Source organism: Humulus lupulus, chromosome X (assembly GCF_963169125.1).
Source record: "Humulus lupulus chromosome X, drHumLupu1.1, whole genome shotgun sequence".
In the NCBI taxonomy this organism is placed as follows: Eukaryota; Viridiplantae; Streptophyta; class Magnoliopsida; order Rosales; family Cannabaceae; genus Humulus; species Humulus lupulus.
In genome coordinates, this window is record NC_084802.1 from 264,745,467 (window position 1) to 264,753,656 (window position 8,190).

At 47.1% G+C, this 8,190-nt stretch overlaps 1 non-coding gene across 1 annotated transcript; it reads left to right on the top strand.

Annotated features, from left to right (window-relative positions):
* Positions 1 to 7,733: 7,733 nt before the first annotated feature.
* LOC133807861 (small nucleolar RNA R71) lies at positions 7,734 to 7,840 on the top strand. The gene has a single exon (XR_009879748.1). It is a non-coding gene; the product is annotated as a small nucleolar RNA R71 (small nucleolar RNA).
* Positions 7,841 to 8,190: the final 350 nt, after the last annotated feature.

Sequence of the window (8,190 nt, forward strand, 5' to 3'; positions counted from 1 at the left end):
CCTTAGCATGCTTTCACTCATTTTGTTCATGTGTTTACATACCTCATGGTATGCTTTGCTATCGATGTGCCTTATATGCCCCCCAAGTGATCGAGGAGCTTTAGGTCCTTGGTCACTTGCCTTGACCATGACCTATTCGAACATTTCTGCTCGGGTGAAAAAGTAATACTTGTAATACAGCAAAACAACACACGTAATGAACAAATACTTGTAAATATAAATTTACAAAGGTTGGCAAGAATGACTGGCTGCGCACAGTCCCTTATAATCTCGTATTAAAAATGGACTAAACATGTCTTTACGAGTGATTCTAAAATAGAATCTTACATATACGAGCGATTAGCCATACAACGTGGCTAACCCTCTTTGCAAAACTTGTAAAAAGTAAAATTTAATACAAGCCAGTCCTTTAAAAAGGACTGTTCATTGATAATACTTGCGCAGGTGTTCTCCATTCCAATAACGTGGAACGAGATCTTCATTTAGGCATGCAAGTTTATAGGTGCCCGGATGAAGGACTTCTTCGATCTGGTAAGGTCCTTCCCAATTAGGTCCGAGTACTCCAGCAGTGTGGTCGCGGGTATTTAAGAAAACTCATCGTAGCACCAAGTCATCGACATTGAATTTTCTTTCTTTAACTTTGGAGTTAAAGTACCGGGCGACTTTTTGCTGGTAAGCAGCAACTCGGAGTTGGGCCTTCTCCCGCATCTCGTCAATTGAGTCTAGGGACTCCATCATTAGTTGGCTGTTTTGGTCCTGGTCGTATGTTAGACGTCGATGTGAGGGGGGATCTTACTCGACAGGTAACATAGCTTCATATCCGTAGGCCAAGGAAAATGGGGTATGACCTGTCGCTGTTCGGTGAGATGTTCTATACGACCAAAGGACTTCAGGCAGCTGCTCTGGCCATGCCCCTTTAACATCTTCAAGCCTCTTTTTCAGGGTATCTTTAAGAGTTTTATTCACGGCTTTGACCTGCCCGTTTGCTTGGGGATGCGCAACTGAAGAAAAGCTTTTAATAATTCCATGCCTTTCGCAGAAGTCGGTGAATAAGTCACTGTCAAATTGGGTTCCGTTGTCTGAAACTATCTTTTGGGGCAAACCATAGTGGCAAACAATGTTCTTGATGACAAAGTCAAGAACTTTCTTGGTCGTTACGGTGGCGATGGTTCAACTTCGGCCCATTTAGTGAAGTAATCGACTGCCACGACTGCGTACTTTACTCCTCCTTTCCCCGTAGGTAGGGATCCAATCAAATCTATTCCCCACACCGCAAAAGGCCACGGGCTTTGCATATGTTTCAATTCATTTGGAGCTGCTCGTGGAATCTTGGAAAATATTTGACATTTATCACATCTTCGTACAAACTCCATCGAATCCTCGTTCATAGTTGGCCAGAAGTAGCCTTGTTGCAGAATCTTCTTTGCCAAACTCTGCCCCCCAACGTGATCCCCGCAGAAGCCTTCATGCACCTCTTTCATGAGTTCCCTAGCTTTTTCTGGTGTAACGCATCTGAGTAGTGGCATTGAATATCCTCTTTGGTACATAATACCATCGACCAGTATGTATCTAGCGGCTCGCCTTTGTAGAGTTCTGGCTTTGTTTCTATCGGCTGGTAGCACACCGTTCGTCAGATACTCCAAGTAAGGTGCCATCCACGTATCCTCCATTCGAATCTCCATATTGGTCTCAACCGCTTGTATGCTTGGCTCACTCAGTCTTTATACTGGCACAATGTTCAAGGTGTCAGCATCTTTTGCGCTCGTAAGTTTTGCTAAGGCGTCTGTGTTTGAATTTTGATCCCACGATATTTGCTGAAGGGTGTATTCCGTCAACTGGGCTAGTAGGTCTTTTGTTTTATTCAAGTAGGCCACCATTTTTAAGCCTCGCGCTTGATATTCTCCTAGAACTTGATTCACCACCAGCTGTGAATCACTGTAAATATCAAGAATCTTTATGCTCAGGTCTTTCTCCATTCTCAATCCAGCGAGGAGTGCTTCGTATTCGGCTTCATTATTTGATGCGGTGAAGTCGAACCTAATGGCGCAGTGAAATCGATGCCCTTCCGGCATTATCAATATCACTCCCGCTCCTACGTGGGATTCGTTAAACGACCCATCCGTGAATAACTTCCACGAAGGAGCTTTCTCTTGAGGCTCAGGCGCATTAGGCTGTTTGCACTGCTTGCTGTCTAGGAGTTCAGTGAAATCTGCAATAAGATCGGCCAAGACTTGTCCCTTGAATGCTGCTCGCGATGAATAGGTTATATCGAACTGCCCTAGTTCGATTGCCCATTTTAATAATCGTCCAGCTGCTTCTGGTTTTTGGAGGACTTGCCGAAGGGGCTGGTCAGTTAAAACTATGATAGGATGGGCTTGAAAGTAGGGGCATAACTTTCTAGAGGCCAGGATTAAGCAATATGCTAACCTTTCAATTTGTGGATATCTCAATTCTGCCCCGATCAGTCTCTTGCTAACATAGTAGACTGCTTTCTGCACACCTTCGTCTTTTCGCACCAGCACCGTGCTAGCATCAACTTCAGTAATGGCCAGGTAAATAAACAAAGTTTCTCCTTCGATTGGCTTTGATAAGATGGAAGGTTGTGCCATATGAGTTTTCAAGGCCTGGAATGCCTGTTCGCAGTCTCCTGTCCATTCAAACTTCTTATTTTCCCTAAGTAGATTGAAGAAAGGGACGCACTTGTCTATTGACTTCGAAATAAATCTACTTAGGGCTGCGATTCTCCTGGTTAAACTTTGTACATCTTTGACCCTTTTTGGCGATTACATGTCGTTCAGGGCCTTTGTCTTGTCGGGGTTGGCCTCAATTCCTCTTGAATTTACAATGAACCCCAAAAACTTCCCTGATCCAACTCCGAAGGAACATTTCAGGGGATTTAACTTCATTTGGTATTTGTTCAATACATCAAAGCACTCTTGTAAATCCCTTACATGTCCTTCTACCTTTGTATACTTTACCAGCATGTCGTCCACATATACCTCCATGTTTACTCCGATCAGCTCCTTAAACATGTGGTTGACTAGCCATTGGTAAGTCGCACCTGCGTTTCTCAGTCCGAACGGCATTACTTTGTAGCAGTATAGGCTTGTATCGGTCCAAAAGCTGGTGTGATCCTCGTCGGGGGGATGCATGCTAATCTGGTTGTAGCCTGAAGATGCATCCATGAACGAGAGGATCTCGTGCCCTGCAGTTGCATCGACCAGCTGGTCGATTCTTGGGAGTGGGAAGCAATCCTTTGGGCAGGCTTTATTGAGGTCTGTAAAATCCACGCAGGTTCGCCATTTTCCGTTAGGCTTGGGAACCAGCACTGGATTGGAGACCCACGATGGATAAAGTGCCACCCTGATGAACCCATTATCCTTTAATCTTTCAACTTCTTCTTTTAAGGCTCGCGATCTATCCTTATCGAGCAGCCTTCTCTTTTGTTGCACGGGTGGAAAAGTCTTGTCTATATTCAGGACAAGGCTGATAACTGCAGGATCTATCCCAGCCATGTCTTTGTGCGACCAGGCAAAAACCTCCTGGTTCTTCTGCAAAAAATTCCACCAGTGCGTGCTTCGTGGTGGGCTCTAGGTTCTTCCCGACCTTTACGACTTTGGTCGGGTCTTTTTCGTCAAGTTGGACCTCTTCCAGGTCCTCGACAGGTCCAACGTTTTCTTCAAAATCCCCAAAGCGAGGATCTAAATCTCTATCCTCACTTTTGGCGACACCCTATTTGGTGACTTCATCACCAGATTGGGTTTGTGTATCAACCGCCATCTGCAACCTATCTGAGGTAGTGCTCTTTGATGTTCCTTTTTTCGCCTTCGTTACTGAGGTGTTATAGCACTCCCTGGCTTCCCTCTGGTTTACCAACACACGCCCTACTCCTGCGTCCGTTAGGAACTTCATGGCTAAGTGCCACATAGAGATGACGACCCTTATATCAACTAGTATAGGCCTCCCAATGACGGCATTGTATGCCGAAGGACAATCGACCACTACGAAAGTGGTGAGTAATGTCCTTGTAGCAGGCGTTGTACCTGTCATCACTGGTAGTCTGATCAATTCGGCGGGGGCGAGTCCTTCTCCAGAGAAGCCGTATATCGTTTGGTTGTAGGGCTCCAGGTCCTTAATGGACAACTTCATGCGTTCCAGCGAAGACTTATACAGGATATTCACCGAACTTCCTGTATCGACCAACACTGTTTTCACCATCATGTTGGCCATTTGGATGTCCACGACCAGCGGATCGGAATGTGGGAACCGAACGTGTTGGGCATCGCCATCAGAGAAGGTTATTTTGCCTTCGTCTGACCGAGCCTTTTTTGGTGCACGGTCCTCAACAGTCATCATCTCGATGTCCTGGTCGTGGCGCAAGGTCCGAGCATATCGTTCCCTGGCCTTTCTGCTATTTCCCACGAGGTGCGGGCCTCCACAGATGGTTAAGAGTGTGCCAGTCACGGGGGCAGGCTGTAAGGGTGGCGAGCGTTGGCACGTGGGAGCCTGCTCATTGCTACCTGGAGCTTCTCGTTGGGAATTTTCTGAGGCCCGTACGCATCTCCTCAAGTGTCCTTTTCTAATAAGGAACTCGATTTCGTCTTTCAGCTGGTTGCATTCCTTGGTGTCATGTCCATAGTCGTTATGGTAACGACAGAACTTGGTAGTGTCCCTCTTCGAAATATCCTTTCGAATGGGGCCAGGTTTTTTATAAGGCACGCTAGAGCTTGTGGCCTGATAAACCTCTCCCCGAGATTCAACGAGGGCAGTGTAGTTAGTGAACCGAGGCTCATAACGGTTACCCTTCTCTCGTTTATTGTTGGAGGTGGAAGGCTCGTTATACGGCCATTTTCCACCATTCTTGCCATTGTCGTTGCCGTTCCCGTTGCCTTTGCCGTTGTCGTTAGGTTTGGACCCATTGGCGGCTTTGGCGGGCTCGGCTGCTTTCTTATCCTTGCCAGAAGGCTTTCAATCGTCAGCAATGGCATCTTCGAGCTTGATGTAACGATCCGCCCGGTCTAGGAATTCTTGGGTAGTTCTTACTCCTTCCTTTCGAAGGCTTTTCCAGAGAGGGGAGCGACGCCTAACCCCTGCGGTTATGGCCATCATTTTACCTTCGTCTCCCACCGTTTTTGCTCCAGCTGCTGCTTGCATAAAGCTCTGGATGTAGTCCTTCACTTATTCTCCATCCTGCTGGTAAATTTCAACCAGCTGGTTTGCTTCGGTCGGATGCACACGACCTGCATAGAACTGTCCGTAAAACTCCCTTACGAACATTTCCCAATAAACTATGCTTGCGGGCCGGAACTTAAAAAACCATTCCTGTGCGGCTTCAGAAAGTGTTGCAGGGAAGATCCTGCAAGGGAAGATCCTGCACCGAGCGTCTTCGGACACTTTCTGAATGTCCATTTGTATTTCAAACTTATTGACATGAGACACTGGGTCTCCGTACCCATCAAAGTTCGGTAGTGTAGGCATTTTGAACTTGCTTGGAGTTTCTGGATTAGCTATCCTCTGTACGAAAGGAGTGCCTTTCCTCCTATCGTGGTCGATATAAGATGTCCTTCCCCCGACTAGCTGTTGCACTGCCTGGTTGAGGGCATCTATCTGGGCCTGTACAGCGGCAGGAATCGTTGTGGCCTCTGTTGCTAGGGGGACGTTCTCGCCATGCCGCTCGCGGCGATCATTGAGTACATCTCGCAAATCCTCGTCTCTTCTTCGCTGCTCGCTACCCCCGAGCCGGTTGAAGACATTATTTTGCCTGGGCTGCCCCCCAGCATCCCGTCTATTGGGTTGGTCATCTTGAGGTACCTGGCTCCCGCCTTTACCTCTTTCTTCATTCCTTTGGCCAGCGTTTCCCTTGCCTGAGTCGACCTCATTAGATCCATGGCCATCTCTGAACCTTGATTGGCTATGGTGGGATTGACTATTCCCTCGGTTTCCATTCCTGGCTGAAGCGTCCCGAGCGTTAGAGGGTGGCCTGCGCTGGTCGTTATGTCCCTGGGCATTATCATGCCACGGGGGACCCCAGACCTCAGAGCCTAACTCTGAGTTCCTCCTGTTACCAGGGGGATACTGACCTCTGTTCGGTAGGTTTGGCCCATCGCCCCCACGGCGTCTAGGACTACGAGACTGATGCTCGGCCCTATTCTGCCTATGTTGCGGGGGATTGCCGCGACCAGCCTGGGATGGAGGTTGTGCCTTAGGGTCCATCAGGACATCGTCATGGGGCACCTGACGCTGCTCGGGCCTTTGTGGACTTGAGGGCTGGATTGGTGGGTTAGGATTTGGACCCCTCTGGGGTGGCCCATTGACAGGTTGGTCAGGCTGGGAAACAGGTGCGACCTGATTCCTGGCCAGTTGCAAGGCTGCCATGGCTTCGCTCAGGCGGCGGTCCATCTCCGCCTGCCTTTTGCTTAACTCCGCGTGCTGCCATTCAATCTCCTGCTGCTGTCGTGCCATAACCTCAGCAGCTGTCTCTTGACTGGCTTTCAGATTAGCCAGCTCTTCTTGCAGCGCTCCCAGAGTACTCTTCAGCGTCGCATCATCCATTTCTTCCTCCTCAAAATCTAAATGTGGCTCATCCTCAGCCACGCTTGCAGGAGGAGGAGGAGGTGGCGGGTTCGACGGTGCCGCGGGGGCCGCCTGTCCAGTTTTCCTTGCAGTTTTCGCCATTGATTTTCTCAACAATGATAAATCAAGCTCTCAATGAAAGCACCAGAATGTTGACCCAGATTTTGGTCAACTGACACGGAGTCAGAATATGCTTGATGTGAATGAATGTGCTGACAAGAATCGAATGAAAAAAAGTAATAAGAACACGATATTTTATAGTGGTTCGGCCCCAGGATCTGGTAATGACCTACGTCCCCTTAGACTGTTATTGATATAAGAATCAAAGGAGTGATCAAAGAACAAGGGTTCAATGAGTTTCACTAACCTCTGAAGAACAATACAATATTCCAAGGAGAATTATTCTAGTCTCAAATGATTCAAAAGCAAAAAGTCCCTTCCTTGAGCTATCTTTTTCTATTTATAGGCTCAAGGGGGATTACATGATTTTATTGCCGATATTCTCTCCTAAATAATCAGATACTTAGGAGATTGTGTGAGTTAAATTCAGGATTTACAAAGATCTTTATAGTAATATTACATTGCATGCGGAACCATCGACCAGACTGGTCGAAGGTTAGACTGGGCAGCTTCCTGCTTCTAATACATCTTCTGGTCGATACACTAGGAGAGCTCTTCCAGGTGTCAGCCACGTGTCCAGGGATCACTTGCCACGTCATCAATGCCAACTTTTTGGATAACATGGTTCATAATACATCTGATGTAATTGACTAGGGAAATTTCCGACAGCATTAATACCCTCAATTTCTCCCTCCACTAGAGTAGGGCAAGTATCAATAGAGTGCCCCACAACTTGACAGATTCCATATGGCCGCACCTGTTGGCCTAAAGCTGGTTGTTGGACCACTGCAGTTAATTGAGCCAATTGTTGATCCAGCTGATTAGCATTAGAGGTGCTCACTTCACTAGCTGATTTGGGCGGTGGAACAGGATCTTGACGAATGCCAAACTATTGTGAGTTAGCAGCTATATTAGAAATAAAGCTCCTGGCTGCAGCAGGAGTCTTATCAACTAGTGCACCCCCACTGGCTGCATCAATCATACTTCTATCCAGTGATTGTAATCCTTCATAAAAGTACTGAATGAGGAGTTGTTCACTTATCTGATGATGAGGGCAACTAGCACACAACCTCTTACATCTCTCCCAATATTCATACAAAGACTCTCCTGTATACTGCCTTATACCACAGATCTCTTTCCTGATGCTTCCAAATTTAGATGCTGGAAAGTATCGTTCTAGTAACATAGTCTTCATACCATTCCAAGTTTCAACAGTACCAGGTGGAAGATAGTACAACCACTCTTTAGCTGCATCCTTTAGGGAGAAAGGAAAAGCTCGCAGCTTAATTTGTTCCTCAGTCACTGCAGCGGGTTTCATACTAGAACAGACAATATGAAACTCCTTCAAATGTTTATTCGGATCCTCACCAGGCAGCCCATGGAAAGAAGGCAATAAGTGGATGAGGCCCGACTTTAGCTCAAAGTTTACATCCAACGGTTGATACTGGATGCAAAGTGGTTGTTGGTCAAGATTTGGCGCTGCCAACTCTTTCAATG